Source organism: Sitophilus oryzae, unplaced genomic scaffold (genome assembly GCF_002938485.1).
Source record: "Sitophilus oryzae breed Bouriz unplaced genomic scaffold, Soryzae_2.0 scaffold_1620_pilon_pilon, whole genome shotgun sequence".
NCBI lineage: Eukaryota > Metazoa > Arthropoda > Insecta > Coleoptera > Curculionidae > Sitophilus > Sitophilus oryzae.
Window position 1 is genome coordinate 5,825,146 of NW_022146304.1, and position 12,547 is coordinate 5,837,692.

A 12,547-nucleotide genomic window follows, 5' to 3' on the forward strand; every position below is an offset into this window, starting at 1 on the left:
TAGTAGTAGTAGTAGTTTCTTTTTTCAAAGTTAAATTGTTAATTCTAAAAGTTGACAAAGTCACGCAGATACAGAACGAACGAATATTACATGAATACATACCGGCTGGTGCAGCGTCGTGGAAATAGGGGAAGTCCCATGAAAATTTTGAATTTGACACAAAATTTTTAGGCTTACTTTGATAAAATATAGTCTTGTGACCTCCAACCGGGTTTTTACAAAAAAAAAACATATAAGACGAAACTTAAAAATATAAACAACGCAAAAACCGCAAAGCCTTAACTTCCAAATATACAACTGTGGCGATGTCAATGAATTTTGAAAGCCGAAATCTGTATATGATTTATTTTTCAGTTATGTTATTGAAATAGTAACTATTGAAATAGAAATAAATATACATTGAATATCTCTCTCAATAGATATAAAAAAAAACTTTTATAATTTAATTAAATACTATATAGGGTGAGTGTAAAATAAGTGCAAATATTTTCAGGGCTGGTACTTAGATTTCGATAAAAGAAACATTTTTTGTCTTTATCGCTTTTCAAATAGCTCGAAAATAACCGAGTTATTTTACTTTGAAAATTTCTAAAAAAATAGTTTTTTGCTTAAATTTTTAGAACTACTGGTTTTCTTTCCTATAAATTTATTCTACTACCTATGTTGCTATATTATCAAGAAATTATGTTTATTAACTAAAAAAATTTCCAAAATGTTTTTCAAAAAATCCAAATTTTCAAAATTTTTCTTTCGCGAAAAAAACCTCTTAATCTGCTTTTCTGCGATCGAAATATGACTACACTTAAAAATATTCGCATCTATTTAAGACTCACTCTGTATAGTGAAGTACCCGGAGATTTTACCTCGGAATTCAATTACATACTTTGAATGTATTCATTTATACAGGGTGTTTCAGAACAAATGCGAAAAACTTCAGGGGGTGATTCCTTGTTAAAAATAAAGGGTACTTTGCTTTATAAACGTTGGGTCAAAAGTCAATCATTAGGGAGATATCGCAGTACAAAGATGGCGGAAAAACAATGTTTTTATTTTTTATCTTGAAAACGAAAAGAGATAGACTAATGAAATTTTATGGAAGCATTATTGTTATGCAAACAGACTTTCTGGTAATTTTTTCACTTTTTTAAAATGAGTGGAAGGGGTTGAAATAAACTACCCCTATCATTCTTGTTAACGAAATTTAAAGAAAAATCGTATCAAACACATGCAAAAAAGTAATTGGATAGTTCAGTTTATTTAGAAACTTTTTTATCTCTTGTGTTTTTTTGATAAAACTCACCGATTTGAAATTAAAAAATAAAATGTGAAGCATTACATGTCAGCGCAGAAAACATTTTTAGATATAGAAACAAGGCTTCGGAATAATTAATTGATCGTAAGATAATAACGTATTGCAGTAGAGTATGTCAAATTAAATAATATTAGAAACATCCTAAAAAGTGACAGCGGTCGACTAGATTTTTTCCTAAGAAAATTACAGCAGCCAACTAAATTCTTTATCTAAAAATGTTTTTTTGTCCTGACATGTAATGCTTTACATTTTATTTTTTAATTTCAAATCGGTGACTTTTATCAAAAAAACACAAGAGATAAAAAAGTTTCTAAATCAACTAAACTATCCAAATTAATGCATCTTGCATGTGTTTGATAAGATTTTTCTTTAAATTTCGTTAATAAGAATAATAGGGGTAGTTTATTTCAACCCCTTCCACTCATTTTAAAAAAGTAAAAAAATTACCAGAAAGTGTGTTTTTATAACAGTAATGCTTCTATAAAATTTCATTAGTCAGTTTTCAAGATAAAAAAAAATAAAAACATTATTTTTCCGCCATCTTTGTTCCGCGATATCTCCCTAATGGTTGACTTTTGACCCAACATTTATAAAGCAAACTACCCTTTATTTTTAACAAGGAATCACCCCCTGAAGTTTTTCGCATTTGTTTTGAAACACCCTGTATAAAACCTTCTGTATTGTGTTTTATATATAAAATACTAAAATGTTTGCCCATTTATTCTTGTTGCTTTTAATTTTTTATTTTAGTATTTATTAGTTTTTAATTTTTAACTGTGTTTTTCAGTTATTTTTTTCAAGTACCTATATTTATTGAAGGAAAAGAAACCAATGCATAAGCTATACCGAGTGCGTTTCAAAAGTGGCTCACCCCTTTAACTTTTTTAATTTTTCAGATAAAAAACGAGATTTGTTATGTTAGTGTATGACATAAATTAGGATTGATTGACGCATTCAATTGTTTTCGGTCACTTCCTGTTTCACCGGAAATTACTACAACTTTTGATTTTTAAATGGTACCTATCATATTATAGGTAATGATAGGTACTAAATAATAGGTACTAAAATAACATAATGGTATTTTTTTTACTTTATTCAATAGAAAATGATACTCTGAATAGAAAATTTTGACATTCTCACTTTAAAAAAATTGTATTTTAAATTTCAATCTAGAGTGCTCGAGCCTTGGAAAAATAGATTTGATCGTCTTATTTCTTTAATGTCTTGTCCTGTCCTGTTAAAAGATGGCAAAATCGTATTTTTAATCATATCTAAATTTTTGCAAATAGAACGAGGGTGGCTCATTAACATATTTGGAAAAAGCATTTTTTTACGAATAATTTAGTGCCACACACTTGATATTTCGAGCCAAATTAACCGCTGATACATTTTCAAATATACCATAGGCGAAAATGTCAAAAGTTGACATATGATATCATATATCATTCTATTCAGAGTGTCATTTTCTATCGAATAAAGTAAAAAAATATCGAAGTCATTTAAAAATCAAAAGTTGTAGTCATTTCCGGTGAAACAGGAAGTGACCGAAAACAATTATTGAATGCGTCAATCAATCTTAATTTATGTCATGTACTAACAAACCAAATCTCGTTTTTTTATCTAAAAAAATAAAATGTTCTAGGGGTGAGCCACTTTTGTGACGCACCCGGTATACCTATTCTGCTTATATTCTATCATTGAAATTTTGATTGATATCATAGAATTCGCAGTATTTTTGGGGTGAATTTTTGGAAAACAAATATATTTTATCATGTTCTGACAATCGGTTATTAGGCCAGCCAACACGAATTACTTTTGCATTAATTACTTTCACGCTTTGCCTTGATAAGGGGACTAAAATTTAATAAATAACTCACTCTTAATCAATATTAAAACCTAAATTAGATTTATCTGTCCTTGGTGATCGTAAATTTTGAGCGAGAGATAGTAAATTAAATTTAGGCCTTGACAAGGTATAATTTAAGGGATGTGCCTCGTTCCGAGCATCTACCCTCTTTTGTATTTCCACTCGAAAGATTAAAAATAAATTGATAAAGAGAAGAATTTGATAAGAAAAAAAGGCCAAATGTATATTAAAAATATATTTATGGCACGTTATAACATTTACTTTTTGTAAAAATGTCATAACAGGCAGTTATTTAATTTGTTTTTTTTGTCTCATTATAAAATTTTATGTATTGCACCAAATGTACAGGGTGGGTCAAATTCGACGCTTTTAAATGGAAACACCCTTTTCTATAGGAGATAGACGAAAACTAATATCGGTGTCTGGAGCTCTATTTTTGTCAAAAACATGATAGTGAAAACCGCATATCGATATCTGTTACCGTTTCGGAGTTACGGGGTGTTTTTCAAAAATATGCACTTTTAACAAATCGCTGTAACTTTTTTGTTATGGAAAATTTTGTATTTTTATGAAAACATTTCCAAAGCACCTTTTTACGTAGAATTTAATGGTTTAAGTATATTTTTTTTAAATTAATAATTTAAGAATTATCAACAGAAAATTTGATTTTTTGTATGGGACACCCTGTGTATTTTTAATTTATTGAAAATAATTTAAAATTACCTTTCCAAAAATATAACACACTTGATATTTTGCTCGATTCCTCTTCGAGATATAGAGTATATAAAAAATTCGCCCGTTTTAAAATGAGTAGGCTTTGAACGGCACCGGCTGTAATGCAAAAATCTAGCTGTGAGCATCAATTAAAACGAAAATAATATTTGCTATGTGAGATGCAGAATTTTATAACTATTTAAAATATATTTAATCAACATCAACACATTTAAACTATATCTAATAACAAGAAAAATAAATAGCAAACCAAGACATGAGATTTTGCTATAGGTGTTGGACATATCGGCCGTCTTCTGTTATGGACAGACGAGGCAGTTTTTGAACATTTCTCGCGGAATTCATTAACTCAGTGGGGGTGAAAGATACCCTCTCATAACTGCTAAGTAATTCTAATTCTTGTCTAGATTATACGGAAGAACAAGGAACCTTTATTTTTCCGCAAATATATCGATAGGATTAGATCCATGGGCACTAAGTCAGGCGGCCTCGACGGCCAACGGCTGGAATCTTGGTTGGCTATTCAATTACTCTTGAAATTGGATGCAAAAATTTTCTGATAACTTCAGCGATCAGAGGCGGTGCGTCGTCTTGCTGGAGAAATATGTTTTCGAGTTCCATTAAGGGCATATCATCAATAAAGGGTCCAAAGCCTACTAGTTAAAAGTGGCGAATTTTTAAAAATTCTGTATTTCGAAGGGGATTATAACAAAATATCAAGTGTGCTATATTTTTGGAAAGGTAATTTTAAATTCTTTTCAGTTAATTAAAAATATAGAGGGTGTCCCAAATAAAAAATCAATTTTTCTGTTGATAACTCTTAAATTATTAATTTAAAAAAAATTATACTTAAACCATTAAATTCTAGGTAAAAAGGTGCTTTGGAAATGTTTTTATAGAAATACAAAATTTTCGATAGCAAAAAAGTTACAGCGATTTGTTAAAAATGCACATTTTTGAAAAACACCCCGTAACTCTGAAACGGTAACAGATATTGATGTGCGGTTTTCATCATCATGTTTTTGATAAAAATTGAGCTCCAGACACCGATATTAGTTTTCGTCTATCTCCTATAGAAAAGGGTGTTTCCATTTAAAAGCGTCGAATTTGACCCACCCTATACATGAAAATAATTAATAGGATAAGAAAAAAATCAAGAATTAAACATTCCTTAAAAAAATAAGCTTTTAGTTAATGACTAAAGAATACAAATTACTAGTGATGGGAAAAACCGATTAATTTCAGTAATCGCGTACTCGAGTTTCAAGCGATTCCAATATTTGAGCGATGGCTCGAGCGAAATATCGCTCGTATTTAAAAATACGGGTTTTCGCCCGTCGCTAGTTGTACTCGTAACGCCAAGCAGTAAGTTGCGTGCGCAGAGCACATATTCTTTCGGTGTGAATGTCAAGTAGAAAGCGACGAGCGATTCGCTTGATCGCTTGATTTAGTTTATTTTAAAGCATTGTAGTTAAAGTAGGTCGTAAAATTTTGTCACTCAGATACGCAACGAATAACGTTGTATAAATTTGCTACCTGCAATGTATGTAGAAAATTCGCTCGGCTTTTTATCGAGTATGTCACATTAAAATCGGATTTCAATTTATTTCATTCTAGGATCGCTTGCGTTCGTCGCTCGTAACTCGTCACTTGCGTCGCTCGTTCATAATCGAGCGATGTCGGTTATTTCAATAATCGAGTACTCGAGCGAATTTTCGCTCGAGTCATCCCATCACTACAAATTACTACAAAAATAATATACAGAGTTTTTCAAAAAACATGTGCCATCTGCCATCTCTCGTGGGGAGATTCCTCACGCAAAAATAAAATTTATTTTTCATATCAAGTTAGGTCCGATTCTGCTTTGTTTGTAGCTACAGGGTGTTAAAATCTGAATAATCTTTCAATTTATTATAATTTATTTCCAAGTGCTTTTAGAGATTCGAATGAAATTTTGGGTGTGAAAATAACTATAAGTGCTACATATTTTAGTGCTAAAAGAGTGTTACCAGATTCACCAGTGACGTGCGTGTTCTAAAAAAAAAACATGGACGCCATAAACATGGCATATAGTACTGATGTTCAGTGCTACATACAGCAAATAAAGGTATTAAAGACAATTATAAAAAAATGGTCTTTTAGATAATTAATTACAGAAGAAACATTTTTCTTTTCTTTTAAGTTTCTTTTTTATAAGTTTTAATATCTTGTAACTTTAAAACTGTGCATTTCCGCACACATGTTTATAGTAACTTTTTTTCATATTTTTTGATGATAGATAGATAGATATATCCTTTATTGTTTAAAATATTGTAAATACAATGTGGAACAAATGTCATATTTTATATGGAAAATTTTTTAATAGAATGAATGAGTACTTATTTAACACTTTGGCGAGTTAATTAAATTACATTAAAAATTTTAAAGGCTGCTATTAGACTTGGATTAAGGCAAATTAATAAAATTGCGTTTATCTCATCAAGGAGGATTAAGGGATTATTGTGTTAACAAGAGGAAAAAAGTCAGTGGAGCACATATTTTTTTTAGAAAAATATTCTATTGCCAACCCACATGCACGTCCATTATAGTAACTTTTATCCTCAAAATTTCATTCGAATCTGTAAAAGCGCTTAGATGAAAATAATAATAAAGGAAGCAAATAAAGACTTTAACACCCTGTTATTAGGAAATGAAGCAGAATCGGACCAATACAATGTTGATATAAAAAATAAATCTTATTTTGGCGTGAAGAATCTCCCTACGAGAGATGGCAAATTTTTTAGTGAAATATCCTGTATAATTCATCGGTGTTGAAGTGTTGATGAAGACCAAAAGGCATGTTTTTAATGCTAAAATTGCTCTAAATCGTTACTGCTTTCTTCATAAGCGAATATCTCCAATAAAAATACAACTATTGGGATGAACCAAAAAACAACTTGCTGAGGAGAAATTCACGTCGATGAAGTAAAATTATTCTTAAAATCTTTATTTTGTTAAACGGTTTTGCAAGACGTTTCAAACCAATATTTTAAAAAAAAATTAAAACTTTACCAAACCAAATTTAAAAACAATATTTTATTTTCTTTGGTATAATAGACAGAAGGGATATTTAATTCTTAATTTAAAAAGGGGCAAAAAAGTCAACTGATTTCGAAACAAACTGCTTAAAGAAACACCGAATTCGACCCAACAGAACATAATATGTTCAACTTTGTCCGTTTTTCATTTACTCTAAAGTCTGTCAGAGAAAATTTCGACAGACGACTTCTAAAACATGACAGAAAATGTCATTTACATATCTGTGGATAAAAATGAGAGACACAACAGTCATTGTTATGAATCCTCTCGTCGGACAGATTATAGATTGCATTTTGAACAGAGAAAATGGGAAAACGCGAACCATATCAATTAATATCACTCTTTCACTGCAATTTTTCCGATTCCGGCAAAAGGAAAGGCTAATTCGCGTTCTGAATGCTTAGAAAAAGGAGAAATATAAGGATATTGGATCGGAACGTAGAAAACGGCGCTTTTCAAATGCAACGCGCGGCGCTCGTTGTTGTTGCTTTTCCCGTCGTTAATTTATGTTTAATTAAAAAAACGGCATGCGTAGAGCGGCGCGCGGACGTGAAAAATGGCGAGAAACCAGTGCAGCGGAACGAATTGCTAGATCGTAGAGGTCCGTATTCGATGCCGGTTTTATGGGTCGGTAAGACGACAATTTGGCGGGGTTTAATCAAAAAGGAAAGACTGGAGAAAACAACGGAAATTTATTCGCGGAAATGTAAATAGTTTTCTGAGAAAACCGTGGTTTATAGTCTAGGGGCTAGCCCGCATATGAGGCTATTTATTGAAATTATCTCAGCTAATAGTCTCAGCTGCTTTTTGAATGACTTTCTGATACCATTGTTTCCCGTATTGTTCCATTCCATGGGCCTACCCCTTTTCATTCTTCTGTGGGTGTCCATTCAAATGCTTTTTTTGGCCATCTTTCTTAATACATGACCGAACCACTTCAGGCTTCTCTTCTGTGCACTCTGAATAATTGTGTCTTCTGCCTTCATTACCTGTTGGACATTTTCATGTATTCTTCGGTCCAGCGGTTCTCTTCGGCTGTTGTCATCCTTCGTCGAAGATTAGAGTTTAGCACCCACAGCTCGGATCCGTACAACAGTCTTCCACCAAGAGACCAATGTTCGACACTATCGTTTTTTGGTTTCTATTGAGATATGTCGGTCCCACCAAAAACTACTGAGACATCCTACGACTCGATCCTAGGACCTTTTTGAAAAGTTACCATGTTTGAAAAGTTCAATAGATCTTAAAAAAAATCCAAATTGACATGTCCACTTACAAGCTCCAAAAAGGTGAATTTGGTAACTCTAGGATTTATTGATATTGAGCCGTTTTTTAAACCTTGGTAGGTATCTCGATCCGGCAAAATAAATTTTCCAGTTTCCCAGTCGGACGAATCAAAGTTGTCGATATTACCACAGATTATACAGATTATAAACTTATCGTTAAAAGCATTGTTTTTCGTGGAACCAATTTTCGGAGTCGCGCACTAGGTTACTAGTTTGCGCACAAGCACGCCCACTTATGGCCTCTAAAATTGTGCACAGCGCCTGACCGACCTTGTGACCGGCGGCCCAGTTATTACGCTGTTTAAGCGGGAGTTTATTTTTGCGCACAAGAAAATTTACTCGTTTGCTCATCGTCATAAAAAACAATTTTCGTACCACGAATTAGGGACAAGATTTTTATCTGTCTACTTATAGGATACCTAATTTGTGATATTACTGCAGATGAAACGAAGGTCCAAACTGTTTTCGAGAATTTTAGAATAACGTTGTGATTTTTTTTTTTGATTTTTGATTTTTAAGAAAATAAAATAATGCAAATGTAAAAATTTTTCATCTTATAATTATTGGGCGACCCTGTATAAAATAAAGTGCGAATCAAAGAAGGAAATTTTGAATAAGTTGGTTAATTTTAAATAAGTTAAGTTTAAAAGTAATCTAAATAAAATCGCTTACTGTTCCATCGTGCCGATGCTTGTGGTTCAGTGTGACAATAAGGGCTTTGTTGAGTGTACTAACATTTTTCGACCGTGCATGGGCGAATATCTTAACTCGCAAAAGGGTAACTAAAAACAATAAATATAATATCAAGATATTTGCACCAAACATCCAACTTTAGCGTTGAGTTCCGCAACCAGAGCCTTCGTACCTGCGGGCGGCTTCACACATTTTCAGTTTTGAATGATATAAATGTGCCATGTTTTGAATGTATGAAACTACAAACCTTGGTATGAGGACAGTCTTTATATTAATATCATTTCTCTTTTATTAAAGTTCAGGACAGCATAGTGATATTCTCTGGAATAGTGATCAGGGTTTTCTCTGCCGTGCTATTTTACTTGTGAATTCCAGGCAGAGTACGGCACTCATTTCATTTCTTCATTTCATTTAATAAAATAAGTAGGGCTCTTTACAAATTTAGCGTTTGATTTCCATAACCTATTCTTCTCAAATTTCCGAAAATATTGCTTCTGTCGGGCGCATCCGAGGTAATCACAATAAAAAATATTTTTAACACAACGTAGGTTCCTCTTTATTTACCATCAATGGCGTTACTTCGGAAGACTTCCAGCCTACCTGTGGTGTTAGGCAGGGGTCCATACTATCTCCTCAGTTATTCAATATATATAGTGAATATATCATGAGAAGGGCATTGGAACATTGGCAAGGGGGGATAACAATTAATGGTCACAAAATTACCAACCTCAGATTTGCAGACGATACGGTCCTTCTAGCGGGAAACGAGGAAGAGTTACTGCAGCTTCTAAAATTGGTTGAAGACGAAAGCGAGAAACTTGGACTTGAAATTAATCCCTCTAAAACAAAAATTATGATTATCGACAGGCAAAACAACAACAAACCTGATGTAGTGAGCATTGGTCGTTTTGAGGTTGTAAGTCAATATATATATCTTGGGTCACACGGGATCGTTAGAAGGGGAAATAAGAAGAAGATGTGAAATGACAAGAGTGGCAGTGCGAAAACTCTCAAAGATATGGCGAGACAAAGACATATTTAAACACTTAAAAAAAAGGCTTGTTCACTGCCTAATATTTCTTATATTAATGTATGGCTCCGAGTCCTGGACGATGAGACAGTCAGAAATGAAAAAAATTGACGCAACTGAGATGTACTGTTGGCGACGAATGCTCAGAATTCCCTGGACTGCCCGGCGAACCAATGAATCCATAATCCAAGAACTGAACATCACAGAACTCCTCTCAACTTCTATACAGTCACGTATACTTAAATATTTCGGTCACGTTATGAGGAGGGATACTGACTGTATGGAAAAACTCATTATACAGGGCAAGGTTCCGGAAAGAAGACCAAGAGGCCGCTCGCCCTCCCGATGGATATACCAGCTATCAAAGATCACCCACAAGCCACTGCACACGCTTGTACATGAAGCACAAGACAGGGAATTATGGAGACAAACCTCAGACATCAACTGACCACTACATTCCTCTTGTAGGAATAAAGACAGAGAGAGAGAGAGAGAGAGGTTCCTCTATTTCATTTAAATTGTTTGTTATACAGTTTGACCAAAATATTACCTCTTCAACTTTGTTGATGAACTTGGATTGTTACACTATAAAGTGACATTTTGAAACCCACAAGCGTAAGAGAATTGTATATGAACACACAAGCAACGAAGAAATTTGCCACGAGCGTAATATTACTTTCGTAAAAGCTATTAACGGTAACTGTTACAAGGTTGCGAAATAAAGTTGAAACCTTCCTGACCGATAGTTCGTTGCCGAAAACGATAATGAATCGCGCGGAAAGAAAAAGGTTAAAATGGCGGCAAATTGCGATAGGAAGAGGATTCCATTACATAATGCCCGCATGTATTCTGAAACCGGCTTTAGCGTATCAGAGTGTTGCTGTTGCGCAGGGTTGGGTCCGTAATAAATGAATAATTTTGTACGAAATATAACAATGTAGTAAAAACTTTTTTTTGGAGTTTTATAATAAAATACTCAGGGATGGAGCTCTTGGCCAGAGCTGCAACAAGTCTTTAAGAAGACTTAAGTATTGAGTCTTAAGTAATTTCTAAAATCAAAATAATTTAAATCTTAAGTCAAATTCAACATAAAGTTCAAATGATTTAAGTTTTAAGTATTTGACTTAAATCATTTTATATCAAGTCAAGTCATTTTGGAAAGATTTAAATCAATATAACATTATTTAAGTCGTTTTGATGTCTATTTATTATGTTTTTATGTCTATTTTTACGTCTATATTTTTGACTTAAATCATGATGATCTGCAAGTTAAGTCAGTAAAATGACTTAAATCAATATAATTACCCTTAAGTCAAAACAACCAGAATTAAATTTAAGTCCCTTTTTTTAAGTTAGTATTACGTTATTATTAGTTTTCGTCTATTACCAATTGGCGATTTTCTTAGTATCATATTATTAATTTATTTTAGGTACAGATGAGAATAAAACCACTTAAAACATTTATTTTCAGAATAAGTAATATAATCAACTATAAAAAAAAATAAACATAAAATCATAAAGAAAATAAAAACACAAGTACAAAAATGCGGTTTTCACATTACTATGCTATATTTTTATGAAACTAAAAATGGTACACACATATTTGTCCTAGCCCTCTTAGTTCCGTAAATACATAGCGAAATTGAAATTGTTGCATTTTTCGACTCCCCTCATATCTCGGACATTATAACTTACCGAAAAGGGGAAAATCGAGCTCCATAGAGATTTCCAAGTAAAATTCAGTGGCGCAACTAAAACCAAGATACAAAGAGGGTCGAAAATGCAACATTTTAAACCTAAGGTATGACTAGATTATTTTGGTTGAAAGTCTTGTGGTAACTTTCAACTCCCTTAGAATTGATACGTTGGTCCGATGTTCTCCGTATGAAATTCGCAGCATTCTTCTGTAGGCCTACATTTCGAAAGGATCTATTTTTCGTCTGTTTGTAGTTTTCAGAGTCCTGGTCTCAGATGCATAAGTAGCGATAGGAAATATCAATGTGTTTACTAATTTTAATTTGTTGCGCTGGGATATTGCAGATTCTCTCCATATTCGTGTCAGTTTTATAGTCGTGTTACGAGCTATTGCTATTTGAAATCTGCTATTGAACTGTTTTAGGACCAGTTTAACAGTTCATTTACAGAGTATTTTTCAATATTTCTCGCTTTGGGTAAAGATATCTCCAAGTTCAAGTATGAAATAAAAATTCTATAGTAAAATATACCAAATCGTTCCGTATTTACACGATATTTGTCAGGAACAAATCCGTACTGTAGTTTACTAAGCTACATGGTACAACAGAATACAGCCTTAACTTGGTGACAAGAATGACAGATATTTTTCAGCAACTGCGTTTCGTTACAACAGAAATTTCCGGCAATATACAGGGTGGCCTATCAGGAACAAATCCTTACCGTAGTTTATTAAGCTGATTAACGTGGTAACGTTGACTTTCAGCGGTGGTTAATTTGGTGATAATAATTACAGATATTTTTCAAGAACCGTGTTCTGTTATGATATACATTTCAAACAGCTCCTAGAAATAGAA

At 32.8% G+C, this 12,547-nt stretch overlaps 2 protein-coding genes across 3 annotated transcripts in view; one reads left to right on the forward strand and one right to left on the reverse strand.

Moving 5' to 3' along the window:
- The window catches only part of LOC115880211 (protein Skeletor, isoforms B/C), a 149,263-nt gene that overhangs the window by 106,843 nt on the left and 29,873 nt on the right, over positions 1–12,547 (reverse strand). The gene's annotated exons all lie outside the window — the stretch shown is intronic.
- Positions 1–12,547, forward strand: part of LOC115880220 (complexin) — a 983,791-nt gene that overhangs the window by 38,349 nt on the left and 932,895 nt on the right. The gene's annotated exons all lie outside the window — the stretch shown is intronic.